This window comes from Vanacampus margaritifer, chromosome 13 (genome assembly GCF_051991255.1).
Source record: "Vanacampus margaritifer isolate UIUO_Vmar chromosome 13, RoL_Vmar_1.0, whole genome shotgun sequence".
Lineage (NCBI taxonomy): Eukaryota > Metazoa > Chordata > Actinopteri > Syngnathiformes > Syngnathidae > Vanacampus > Vanacampus margaritifer.
The window spans coordinates 13281073-13294906 of NC_135444.1; the positions used below are offsets into that span (position 1 = coordinate 13281073).

Below are 13834 nucleotides of genomic sequence, written 5' to 3' on the forward strand. Positions count from 1 at the left end.
CTTTATTCTTATTTTCTGTGTGGCCCTAATACTCCTTTGTGCAATATAAAATGAGTTAATGAGTTAACCTCATTTTTGAACTGAGACATATTTATTCAGTTTGGCTATTTGAGGACTGGATAAAACATCACCACCAATTTCATAAATGACGTACAACAAGGACGATGAAGACCTGCAGTGATCTATTCATATCTGCTGTCTCTTGTCTCTCTCACTCTTTCACACATGCGAGTGAAGAGCACACACACTCAAAGATTTACATTCTCCTTTGCTGAGGACATTTGTCCACTGGCTGAATCCCAAATCTGCACCAACGCATGCAGAAAATTGGTGAGCATCTTCACTCTAGAGATGACACTTCAATTTGTGCAGCTACAGTGACTGGTGCACTAAAGTTCCTCCCTTGCGGGGGTGTTAGATCAGCTGGACACCTGCCTCGCTGTTTGGCCACAGCCTGAGGCATCGGAGGGGGAGCGCGGGGTGGGTAGGAGGGTGCTGGAAAAGGAATTGAAGGAAAGCCAGGATTTGCCTGGCAGCACAAGTCCCCGTGCCCTCGCCCCAGCCCTGACCCGGCCTCTCAGGTGCTCATCAAAGGTCCCCTGTTTTCACTCCTGTGCTCCAAACAGTCTCCCTCCATCCTATCCCAACACGGTGGCATCATCCACACGGCAGTCTTCCCCTGAGCCGCCCACAAAACATCTTCACCAGCTTGCTTCACACTCAAATCAATGAGATGTCTCTGCCGTGCATTGCTGTTTAATTCCTGCGTGTGACAAATGGGAGTGATCGCTGTCATGGCCTTACGTTATAGCGCACGGTGGCGAATTGAAGAGGCTAAATCACGATCACGTCCCCTGCAGGATTCCATCTTTAATTCGGTGTCATTAACGGTTTTAGTGGGGCTGTCACGTGTCTTACATCGAGGGCCTCTTCAGTAATTAAACGTGTTTATGATGAATGAGTACTGTCAGCCTGGATTAGGCATTCATCATGCTCACATTCACTTCACATGAAAGAGTAATAAACACTTTTTTATTTCCTCATCATGCAGGACGGGGACTTCAAAAATGGCCATGTGTGGAGTTTAAAGATTTCGGTGCATACGTGTAGAAATTTCAAATGAATGCAACTGACTGCAATACATGGGACTAATTCAACATGCGAGCCTCAACTTCTTGGTGAATTATATAACGTCAAAAGTCCTTAAAAAAAAAAAAAGCATTTATGGTCCGTGAACACGCCACGATGAGAGAAAAAGTAGGGACGGGCGATTTCAGGTATTGTTTTCGGGCCGATACCCAGCCTTATTTCAATGTATCGGTACTTGCAAAGCCCTCTCGTGGCCCTTTTACGATCAAGAACTAAAAGTATGCTTTTATGCGTCTATGAATATGTATAGAAATCGAAAAAAGATGATACAAAATTGTCATTAATTTCATGACATTTCAAGGAAAAATGTTGGTGAATATTCAAGAATTAAGTACTTGTACTGGTATCGGTCAGAAGAAGACTAGGGTAGGGAAAACCAACGCAAAGGTGCTATTGGTTTATTGAAAGCCGTAGTGCAACACATTGTAGTACATCAATGTCCTACATTAAAACTTAACAATGCAACAAGAAATCAAATAATTTGATTACATTTTCAATTACGATGGCCACGCAGAGTTACTAAGCCAACAGGTTAACTAACAGCCAGCCAACTCCACACACTTTTATTCTGGCGCCCACATCACTCACCAGGCCAGACTGCGAATTTTAAAGCCTGGCAGACTAAAAAGTGGACACAAATAATACCCGCACCCAACATGTGCATGTTACTGTGTTTCATATTGCTAAATAAATTTTTATAGACTGATATTACCCATTAGTTAATGTTTGGGACTGCAACCTGCTTAAGCACCGACCCACTAACTGAAGCTGTAATGGAAATTTATCAGACCAGGCTGATCCATGCGATCCAATTTGAAGCAGCATATGCTAACTCAGATGCTAACTCTTGTTTTCCAGTGTTTATTCCACTAATATAGGCACTATTGCCACAACAGAAACTAAACTGGTAAAATGCAATGAAATGTAAAAGTATGATCCTATTAGATCCAATAAAACAGCTGTATGAAAACCAATTCATTTACAAAGGCAATAATGTTCGGTTTTGATTAATACTGCAGCAGTTATTTTGAATGATTTTTTTTTACTACCACAAGGTTATGTTTTCATTGGCATTTGAGTGCTTGTTTGTTAGTAGGATTAAGCCAAAACAGCTTAATTTATTTGCACAAAAAATGTGGTTCCCATTCACGTTACAGATCCACTTTACTGTCGTTTATTAGGATTGCAAAATTTGTCGTTGGCCTCTCCTGAATTTATTAGGTGACGTACAAATGTAATGGTTGGATTGTGTAGCCTGATTGAGCTTTTCTACGCAGTTGTAACCATGGTGGTATTTTATAATATTTCATCTTTCTAAATGATTGAGTAAAAATATTAGAAACACATCTCAATATGATACAATACAGTTTAAGACCGATCAGGGCAAAACCACAATATCAATATATCTATGATGGCATTATCATTCTATTGTAATAGCAATTAAAAAAAAAAAAAAAAACAGCTCTTTCATTGAATCATTAAAGTGAGAGTGTACCTAATGTTGGTCTAGTGTGCTTGAGAGTTCATTGCCATGCAATATTAGGAGTACAAAACTGTGCATTAGAGCAATGAAAGTCCTTGATGAACAAAATAACTGCTGCCATTCCCGAGAGAGAGAGAGAAACAAACGCGTCTAAAACACCTTGAATAATAGTTTTCAGTTAAATTCATAGCAGGTGTTCCAATTAAAACTGGTTTGAGGCTGCAAGTGTTAATGTTGGCTTTGTTGAGCAGGTATTTATAACAAAGCTATAAACAGCCTGGAGGTGCACGATAAGAAGAAAACCTACAGCACAGCACTTACGCACAAAACGGAAAAACCAAAGAGAGGTAGAGAGAAACACTGGCCTGGCTGCTAAGTAGAGGCAGTGCTCCTTCTAATCTAATCACTCCTTCCCCCATCAGCTGCATCTCACACACAGCACGCCTGCATCCGTGTGCGGCTGCGTGCCTTGCAGCAAAGGCATGGAGCTAAATCACGCAGGCATCAACCGACCGGCGTACTCGAGAATTCATTCCATAGCCCGGGAGTGCGACACGCGCGGGTGTGTGCTGTTGTTGTTTTAGTGTGCGGGCCCACATAATCTGGTTATTGATTCTGCTCTAAACCGGAGCTCATATAATCAAATAGGCGCAAGGAAAAGGACAGCCGTACGTCATGTGTCTTAATGGGCAAACACTGTGATGGGGTCAATGAATAAATGGAAACTATGTGTAAGAGCTGAGGGTGCGACTACAACCATGATAGAGAGACTTCCTGCTTACTCACTGAATGACTAACACTTTAGGTTACTTTCGTACAAGGTGCAGAATATTTTTACAGATAGATAGATAGATAAAAACTGAAAATACAGTCCAAATGATTAATTCGCTTAGCCAAATTAAAAAAAAAGATCACTATTAAATAAAGTGGTAGGCCTACATTGACTAATGAGTGAGCAGAATCACAAGTTTGTCCAGATACCGTACGAGAAGATGCTTGGCAATAATTTGAGTTATATGTGCTAAATGGAAGCTACAAACGACACAACAAGCAACACTTCTTAAAAAAAAGAAAAAAACAACAACATAAAATAAGGCCAAGTGCTTGTTTCCAGCTGATCACCATTCCCAGTGTAAGTTTGAACTTTAAATAAAGATAATAGCACATATTATATATTAAATAAAGCACATAACTTATGAAGGTCTGCTAGCTTAATGCTATCATATAATGCAAAACAGGATAGCGGGCTAATGAAACTAGCATCAGCGTTCCGTTATTTTATTCATCCTCCGCAAAAAAAGAAATAAATACATACTTTCATTGCTACATACACAAAAAAAAAAGGGCAAAAATGTCAATCAACATCAAAGCACTGATATGATGATTGTTTTATTCTTTGCATTCTATTTAATTATGTTACTCTTCTGCGCACTATTTTTTATGACAAACACATTTCAGGGGCTGGAACTATTTCTATCTATTTTAGAGGGGAAAGACGATTTGAGATACATGTGCTCTGAGTTACAAGCATCACCACAGAACACATCATAAGTCAAGGCACCATCGTACTGTATTTTTTCAAGTAGTGGCTTCCACTTTCAAAGATGCCTCGTTTCAATTAGTTGTCACTGAGGTCTCCTTCCCTGAGAATCACACAAAGCATCATTTGACGAACATTTCTGGCCATTATTAGAGAAAATGATGCGCACCACATAAAAAAAAAAAAAAACATACCTCCTTTCTACCCCAAATAAGGCAGAATCCGGATCCACCGATCACTGAGCAATTGTACAAAATTTAAATGCCTCCATCAAAGAGACAACTCATTCAGATTGACCTGTTGCGCTTGAGTAAATAAAAGTATCTTGCAACTACTTTATTTAGGACATACTAGATGATCATCCACTGGAATAAAAGCAAGCCGCCCGAAACGGAATCTATGCAGAACTACGGTAATCCACTTACAACAAACATAAGTTCACCAAATAGACACTTCCTTCAAATAGGCACCCAGAGACTATTTGAGGAAATACGGCAGCCCAACCAGTGAAGCAACTCTTTACATACAGTTGGTAGAGCACCTCAAAGAAACATTTCCTTCAAATTGACATACTACCACCTGGCAAATAAATAAATGAATGGCTTCTGCAACTATTTCAGGAAATACGGTCGTCCACTTAAACAAATAAGTGCCTTTCCTCAAATAGACAGATCCTTCATATTGACACCTAGTACGCGAGGCAATTGAGGAACTGAACACCTCTGGGGACTATTGAGGAAAATGCGGTCACACACTTAAAACAAACAAAAAAAAAAAACCTCTTATAGACACCTCCTTTTCTTTCATCATTCCATAAGAACATTTACAAACCTTCCTCAAATAAAAAATGTCTTCAAATAGACATGGTTAGCCTAGCAATTGAGTAAATGAAGACCTTCAGACACTATTTGAGGAAATACAACACGCCAGCTTTCTTCAAATAGACAATTCTCTTCCCCAAAAGACAAGAATGCCGAGAATTAAACGCCTCCCTCAAATAGAAACCTGGCACGCCTGGCAGTTGAGTAAATGAACGCCTCTGAGTACTACTTGAGGAAATACGGCAGTCACAACTTCCATGTCACATTAAAATAAACGCATTTCATGAATTTTAAATCAACCCTTAGCAATACACGAGTGAGGTATGTTAGATCCTGAATTTGCTGTCAATCCTGAAGCTACATAGTCACTTTTTTCAAATGTTCTGCACGCGCAAGTCATTACACAATCAATTTGGAGTTTGACTTGAGAATTTATACTGAGCACATCTTGTGTGAAAATCTAATCTCACTCTGTAACTTGACGGGAGAGTGGTGCAATCACAAATGGCTCCGACTGCAGCAGAGAGAGATGGCGAGAGCGGGCGAGAGAGGGATGAGAGAGAGAGAGAGAGAGAGAGAGAGAGAGAGAGCGAGAGAGGTGAAGACACAAAAGCCTAAATGTATACCATCAGAGCTAACAGACGAGGCCCGCGGCACACCGGCTAAACCATTAAGTGTGGCGCGCATTCAAACGAGCAGATTAATCCCCCCTACTGCTGTATAGAGCGGGGTAATTGAAAATGCCCACAGGATACTATCTCTGTTCATATAGCGCGCTATACGCTACGGAGCCGACGGCAGCTGATTGCCACGGAGTGACAGTGCGATGGTGGAAAGCAGCACATCAATGAGCGAGTGCACATTTATCTTTCCACTGACCTCCACTCCCAAACACAGCATATCTCTTTGACAGGTGCTGCTGGTGTTTTTTTTTGTTTTTTTTTTGCTTGATAGGAATTCCATTTCCATCCAATACACTGCAGTAAGGATTACATTCCTGTCCTTCAGAAAGGATATGCAGTATTGTGTGCATTAAAATGTTTAGTCAACAACTACCAAACTTCATAACCACAATATGTTTTAGTTTGTCACACATGCGCTACAAAACCTCAGTCAAAATTCGAATGGTGATCTTTATTTTTATTTGTATGCTATATTAACTCATTCACTCCCAGCCATTTTCACTGAAGCAACCCCCTTCGCTCCCGGCTGTTTAACTGGATTTTGACCGATTTTGCAAGGCCCCCAGAATATTGTGTTCTATTGCTATAAAAACATGAAACCTACCAAAAGCAAGATTAGAGTCTCTTCTTTTATCAGGAAAAAAAGAATATTCCTATCTGTTTCCGTTTTGCAGCAATTAACATTAGAATATAGCTAAGTTTCATCATTATTTACAAATCTGTAAAGAAAAAAGCTCTGGAAAAGAGCCTTTTTGCAACATGGCCCTGGTTGATCTCTTATACTCTGCGTTTTTGTAATAACTACAATTGCTTCAATCATTCTCTTCGGTTCAGAGGCTGCATCAAAGCCTTCTGTGTGCTCTAGCATACAAAAACATATAAATACGTCTTTGGGACCATGGTGATGTTTAACATAGAACGCATTTATATGTTTTGGGGAGCAAATGAGTTAACATAAAGCAGATCATTTTATACTATTTTTATAACTACATACTATTTTTAAATAGGTAAAAACAATGTCTTTCCAACTTTCCCCCCAAAATTAGCAATGACTCCAATTATAAGTACAATATACTGTATAGTCCATTGGACAGTAACAACACTTTTTTCTTTTTTGATCACTGGTTTGTAGAGTTTGTGGCTAAGAATAAAAAACATGACTTTTTCCGAAGAGATCATCTTTCTCAATTGAAAATAATTGAAATGCCACCGACATTGAAACTTGTACAGTATTTCAATTCATACATTTCTTTCTGAAAATATATCTTAATGACATAATTAAATACAGTATAAAGAAAATAATTAAACCATTTTTTGCTTCAATTCAATGGACATTTTGCCACTTCATTTGATGTATGTGCCTTGGCCACTTGAGGGCTGAATAGCAGAGACATCTGGATATATAGCTACAATTCAGCTCCTCGGTAAGCCACAGTAATATTTAATTGTTTTTCACAGAGGATAAAGAATGTATGCCTGTGAGTATTGCTGTATCATATGTGTGCATATGCAGCTAAGTTTGTGTTTAAATATCCATTGCTGAAAGAGCTATAAGACCGCAACAGTGAAGCTATTCATGAGTTAGCATTAAGCTATCAGATTTTGATGCACTTGTTTAGAGTTAAATGCTTTAAGCAACGGATTAAGCAGCGATAATATAGACCAATATAACAGTACACAGTCATAAACTAGATAGTCGATAATACAACATCGAGTCTATATCCACCTTGTAGAACGGCTAATATCAGTGCCGCACTGAGGAGCTCAGAGAGGACTGCCAAGAACTCAAGTGGGATTTATCCAAATACCTCAATGAACAGTATATATCCATCTGTCTATTTTTTACTGCTCACAGATGGCCACGGCGGGCAAACAAGAAGGAGCAATGTCACAAAAACATAGGTTTTATTACGTCATTAATGTATGTTTTTAGAAAGTACAATATTATGGTGTGCATTTGTCTTCATTAAAACATACATTATAATTTTTGTTGCTTTTTGGGAGAAAGGCTAGAACTGATTAAATGGTATTTTCATTCATTTCTAGGGGAAAAGATGATTTGAGTTACAAGCGTCATCACAGAACAAATTAAACTCGTATCTCAAGGCACCACTGCAGTTTTATTTTCAAAGGTCACAATTAGGTCCAAATTAAGATCATATTGCCTTGGCATATGTCTGGCTCTCCTGGGTGTCATTATTAGGGATGTAACAATATCCAAACGTCACGTTACAATATTATCACGATATGAAGGTCACAATACGATAATTATCACGATATTGTGGGGAGGTAGGTGATACAAAAAAGTCACAATATTGTAAAAAAAAAAGAGCTCATACTAAAAAACACTGTACACTACAGCAATGAAAAATATCATAAACATATTATATTCTATATAAAAATATGTAAATATAATATATATATTCAGGCACTAATTTGCTAATGGAAGCACACATTGAGTTCCTACACATATTGCACTCCCCTTCATCTGACCATTAGCATGGATTTTAGACAAAGATGGGGCAAAACATGCCTTGTAAAAATTAAACCGAACTAAAAAAACTAGCCACCAGAGGGTGCTAGAACTGCACAAATGGAAACCAACCCGACTTTAAAAAAAGATGTGCTGCTTTAATATCGTGACATGACGACGACGATATATTGTGGCAGTTTTAATATCACAATATCACGATATTGCCGTTATCGTTACATCATTACATCTTATTTGACTATGACATACGACAAGATGAGCTACTGTGTTGCTAGGTTGAGATAAGGCAGGCGTAGGATGTGTCATGTGATGCCGTGTTTGTAGACCGCAATGTGTCTATTACCAACCACAATAGTGCCATTTTGCAGCATGTTCAGTTTCATGTTTAATCTATAATTCATCTGGCTACAGAAATGCATAAATGTTTAATATTTCGGCGGCAGCGAGGCCTGTCGAAAGTGTGACCTTGAAATGTCCTTTAAACATCATTCAGCAACAGCTCAGGGGCCAGTTAAGCTGCCAGAGCCAAACAACACGCACAGACACATACAGTAGGCGCACACTTTCACATACACACGCTGTCTGTCTTCCTCTCACACGCACACAACAAACAACCTGTCTGCCTGCTGATACTTTACGTCGCTTTCTGCTCTGCTTTGTTTCCTGGGATGCAAAATGCAGATGAGACGAGTCAGCCGCGTGCGCACAGTCTCGGGAGAAACTGCCACTCAAATCCAAACATCTGTATGAATAGCAAAACACACAGCGTACAGTGGAGGATGAGAGACAGAAGGAGCGGGAGATAGAGAATGAGCAGCAAAGTGGCTAAGAAAGCTGCCGTTCCGTCTCTTCTTCGGTATCTTTTGCTGAACAAAGAGCTATATACACATGAATACCTCTTTCCTCCCACTGTATTTTCCATCGGGATATTTATTCTGAAAAGCAGCGATGCACAACAAGGGCTCGGTCTTGTGTTTGCTAGTGGGCTGAGGCGCTAACGCTCCCCAGCTGATTATGTGTCTGTCTGTAGCAGTTTGAGCTGCTGCCAAAGGAATTAGGTCTAGTATTTGTGAATGCTGCTCCCCTCACAGCAGAATGACTTGCCATGCCTCTCACATTTCTGTCTTTTTGAAAATGCAAAGGAAAAAAAAACAAACAAAAAACAACATTTTAAATAAATTAAAGATGTCGCTGTGGAAGCCTATTAAATTTTCAATGCGACCGTTTTGTGAGTCTTCATGTGTGTTTAGGCTTCGCACAAAAGGAATATTTAAAAACCAAAGCGTGCTAATTGGGACAAAGATTGTTACAGCGGCTTCTTATTCAAACAGGCTTTTAGCTCATTAAATGCTTCCATTCAGCCTTTGTTCAAAGACATTTGGCAGAGACATTTATAGTCAATAAAATGTTTTGGGGGGGGGTAAATATTAAAAAAGGTAAAATGTAGTCAAACCAAACATTCTCCAATACCAGAATCATGACATTCCTGCAAATTAAAACATTTAGCTGTTTATAATTTGTTATTTATTGTTTTTTGTTCCACAATCCCTTACATGTATTTTCATAAACAAAACACAACCTTCTCACCATCTTATACAAAATACAGCATATGTCAAAAATCAAAGGGGACTGTGGTTAAAATGCAAATACTGTCATCGTTAGACATTGAATGGTTAATTATCCGATTACTAAACTTAACAAGTAACAGTTGATCCTCTTTAAGCTGCATACGGTTGAAACTGAATCAACAGCGCCCCTGTTGGTAGCAGTAAAGTATTGCACTCAATTGTGCCTCCATAGCAGAAATTAATTAGCAATTTATTGCACACAATTGACATAATTCTTAACTACAGTATTAACGAATCCACAAATTTATTATTATGCCATCCTCAGTCGTGAACATGCTATGTTTTCCGAATAAATTAGCAAGACACAAATCTCAGGAGGATACATTTACAAGCAAATATAGGATTGTGACCACAAACATGCCTACATGTTTATTGGGTGTTTTCTTACAATATTTCACTTAAATCCCTGCAGGAGAATGCACAACAGAGTAAGCATTGTTATGGCGCTGGACAACCGTCAAGTTGATATAAAACGGAGTTCACCTTTTCCATGAGAAAGTGGCGATTGCAAACAATGCATGCTCCATCAAACATCTCCTAGACAAAGCAATTCAAATTGATTAATGTCTGCAATATGATACAAATGTGAACATACACATTAGTCATCTACATTATTTGCACTCATATGCATATTAACTCGCCACAAGATAGATTAACACAAATACACCTACAGCCGCGACCTTTTTCTTTGAACTATGATCTTCCTTCTGCATAACTATGTGATAAACTGCACAGTAACTTGTGATTGCAAAAGTGTACTGTATGATAACAAATGCAAATTGGAGCTTCTAAAATGCCCACGTAACAAAATGACCACTTCTCAGTCAAACATAAAGGAAAAATGTGCTCGTTGTGGTTATGCTCCACTGTGCAGGTTTTCTGGTGTACTCGATAAAACGGAGGTTTTCAATCATACTCTCTTTTAAGTTGAATTTGAGTTTACTCTGTTAAACACTATAAACACACACGAAGTATGTTCCATATTTTTTTTTGCTTCGATAAAAATAGAGACTATAATCACTATATATGCCATTACAAGTAAACCATTGTCAATTCAGTATGCGATACTGTACTATTGCACTTAACTCATTCACTGCCATTGACGTCTATAGACGTCAAAAATTCATTTGAACTATTTCTATTAGTTTAAATTTTTTTCCCACTTTTGTTAACAAGAGTATGAAAACTTAAATGTTTTTTTTATTGTACATTTAGAACAGATATAACATTCGTGATTAATCGTGAGTTAACTAGTGAAGTCATGCGATTAATTACAATTACAAACTTTAATCGCCTGAAGCCCCAAATTTTTAATAATGTTTTCTTTTTTCTTTTTTTATTCATTCACTGTCATTGATGGCTATAAACGTAAAAAAAAACATTTAAACTATTTCTATTAGTTTAACATTTTTTTCCACTTTTGTTAAGAGTATGAAAACCTGTAAAAAAAATTTATTGTACATTTAGAACAGATATAAAATGTGTGATTAATCGTGAGTTAACTAGTGAAGTAATGCGATTAATTACAATTAAAAAATAATAATCGCCTGAAGCCCCAAATTTTTAATAATGTTTTCTTTTTTCTTTTTTTATTCATTCACTGTCATTGATGGCTATAAACGTAAAAAAATCATTTAAACTATTTCATAACATTTTTTTCCCACTTTTGTTAACAAGAGTATGAAAACCTATAATTTTTTTTATTGTACATTTAGAACAGATATAAAATGTGTGATTAATCGTGAGTTAACTAGTGAAGTAATGCGATTAATTACAATTAAAAAATAATAATCGCCTGTCGCCCCTAATTTTTAATAATATATTTTTTTAAATGATTTTATGGCAGTGAATGAGTTAATAGGGATGGGCAATATAAATTACTCCAATATAAATAGGTATCATGATAGACTTTCGATAAAATGTTGAATAGAAAAAGAAATCAAGAAGCAAACTTTGACCCCAACATAAGAAGACATTTTGAGCACAAAAGTGTGTTTTGAACGCACAAGAACCGGTTTTGAGAGTCTAGTTCCCTGATTGCTCACCCGCCAAAACAAAGAAGAAACTGGCGAACAAACCAAGACTTGCACACATGCGTGTGGGTCAATTCAATTGAAATAAATGACCAGATTATTTTGTGCATGATAACCCGATGAAAAACATATTTGGATAGATACGTGACGTAGAAGTAGTTGCAAGTCTTTGACATGCTAGCTCCGGTATTAGCCAACTCCAAACCGCAGCGTCGCAAGTCACAATCAGGCAAGTAAAACAGTAATGGAGTACGGCAATAATGAGTCCACTAAAAAAATTAAATAGTCCTAAAATGGTTGGTCAACTGTAATGCATGAACTCCACAGAGAGTATTAGTTTGCGATAATTTTTTATATGTGCTACATTTATGTACATTGTATGGAAATTGAATGAAGCTTAATGGAATTGTATTAAAATTGCTGGATTGATGTCATATTTATGGTTCACGGTGAATGTAAACAACATTGCATATTAAACAAAACAGTGTACGTTAGCTTTATTACCAGATATTTTGAATTGTATTTTGCCTGTTAGCCTCTGGCCAACTGGATTCGGGTTCGAATTTCCCGCCTCCTGTCTGTCTTATCATGTGCGCAGTGTGTATGTGAAGAAAGGTATGTGCAGTTTCATTTTTCATCAGCAGGTGGCAGTAGTAGTGATTCAAAATTGAATATTCTACTTTCAGTAGCTTTAAATCAAATTAATATAGTGATGGGTGAGTACTGATACCAGGTATCAGTATCAGGCCAATACACTTATTTCGAGATATCGGTTTCAATACGAGTATCAGCTGCCCTCTTGTGGCCGTTTTACGATCAGGAACTTGAAATGAGGGAATAGAAGAATATAAAATTGCCATTTGTTTCATGTAATTTTGAGGGAAAATGTCATAGGGATATCTGTCATTGTTTTTGGGGAAAGTTTATGTATCATGTATCAGTGACTACTCAAGATTTGAGTTCTCGTAATAATATAATAGTTTTTACCTATTTAAAAAAAAAAAATACTAAATCGATGTCGACTGATATGAAATACTTTTTGACTAATAGTACATTTCCATTATTATCAATCTCTGACTAAGTTGTTTGTTTTGGATTCTAGTTGTACTATATGGTTCAATGCCACGTGTGTTTTCCTGCAAGTGGACGCGTCACATTTTTGTCTTGTATTTTTTTACTTTCATTTGTATATAGCCCGCGACCCTTGTGAGGAATAAGCGGTTAAGAAAATGGATGGATGGATGTATTTTTTTACATAGTGGATCGTCATCTTCCAACATCAGAGTAGCACACATGATGATCCTGTACGCTTCTCTGATCTTCACTTACATTTAATTCACTCCACATACTGTATATTTGCTGGCTGCACAGCAGTTATAATAAATTCCTTACACTCCTATTAGCATTGATGTGTAACCTTGGAGCTCACCGTGTTCCGCCTGAGGGTAATAGAGCCACTGCATTTTGGTATCCTTGCGTGTGTGTAGTGTGTATGTGCGTGAGGTGATAGCTCAGGCGCCCCACTGGCTCACATCAGAGGGCTCAAATCGCACCTTCTACAGTGATGACTTTTAACTCCTTCTTTTCTACATTCACCCTCCTTTTCTTTCACCTTCTCTCCAGTGGCATGTGATGTATAAGCTCTCTGTTCATGTCCATCTGTCCAGACTATTTTCTCAGTCCATCAATCATGTGTTGCTGCTAAGCATCCATGCCTCACTTAACTGCAAAGCTCTCAGTGTCCAGGGTCCCGGTCAACAAGGAGAGTGGTGGTCTGATTAGCATTTTGATTGCATCAAATGAGATGAAGCCAGCAACATACACAATCAGACATTTACTTGCAGATGGATTAATTGTAGTGCTGCAAATGTTCTCGCTGGCAGTCTGCTCTGTAAAAGTAATTCCGCAAAACAGATGGACGCCTCGAGAATGTCAATTGGAATGGTATAGAGTCGGGCGCCGGAATTGGTGACGCAGTATCTGCAAGGAAATAAAAGTGGGTGACA

The 13834-nt window shown here is 37.9% G+C and overlaps 1 protein-coding gene across 10 annotated transcripts in view; it reads right to left on the reverse strand.

Moving 5' to 3' along the window:
* elavl4 (ELAV like neuron-specific RNA binding protein 4) overlaps positions 1-13834 on the reverse strand; it is a 115659-nt gene that overhangs the window by 71586 nt on the left and 30239 nt on the right. The gene's annotated exons all lie outside the window — the stretch shown is intronic.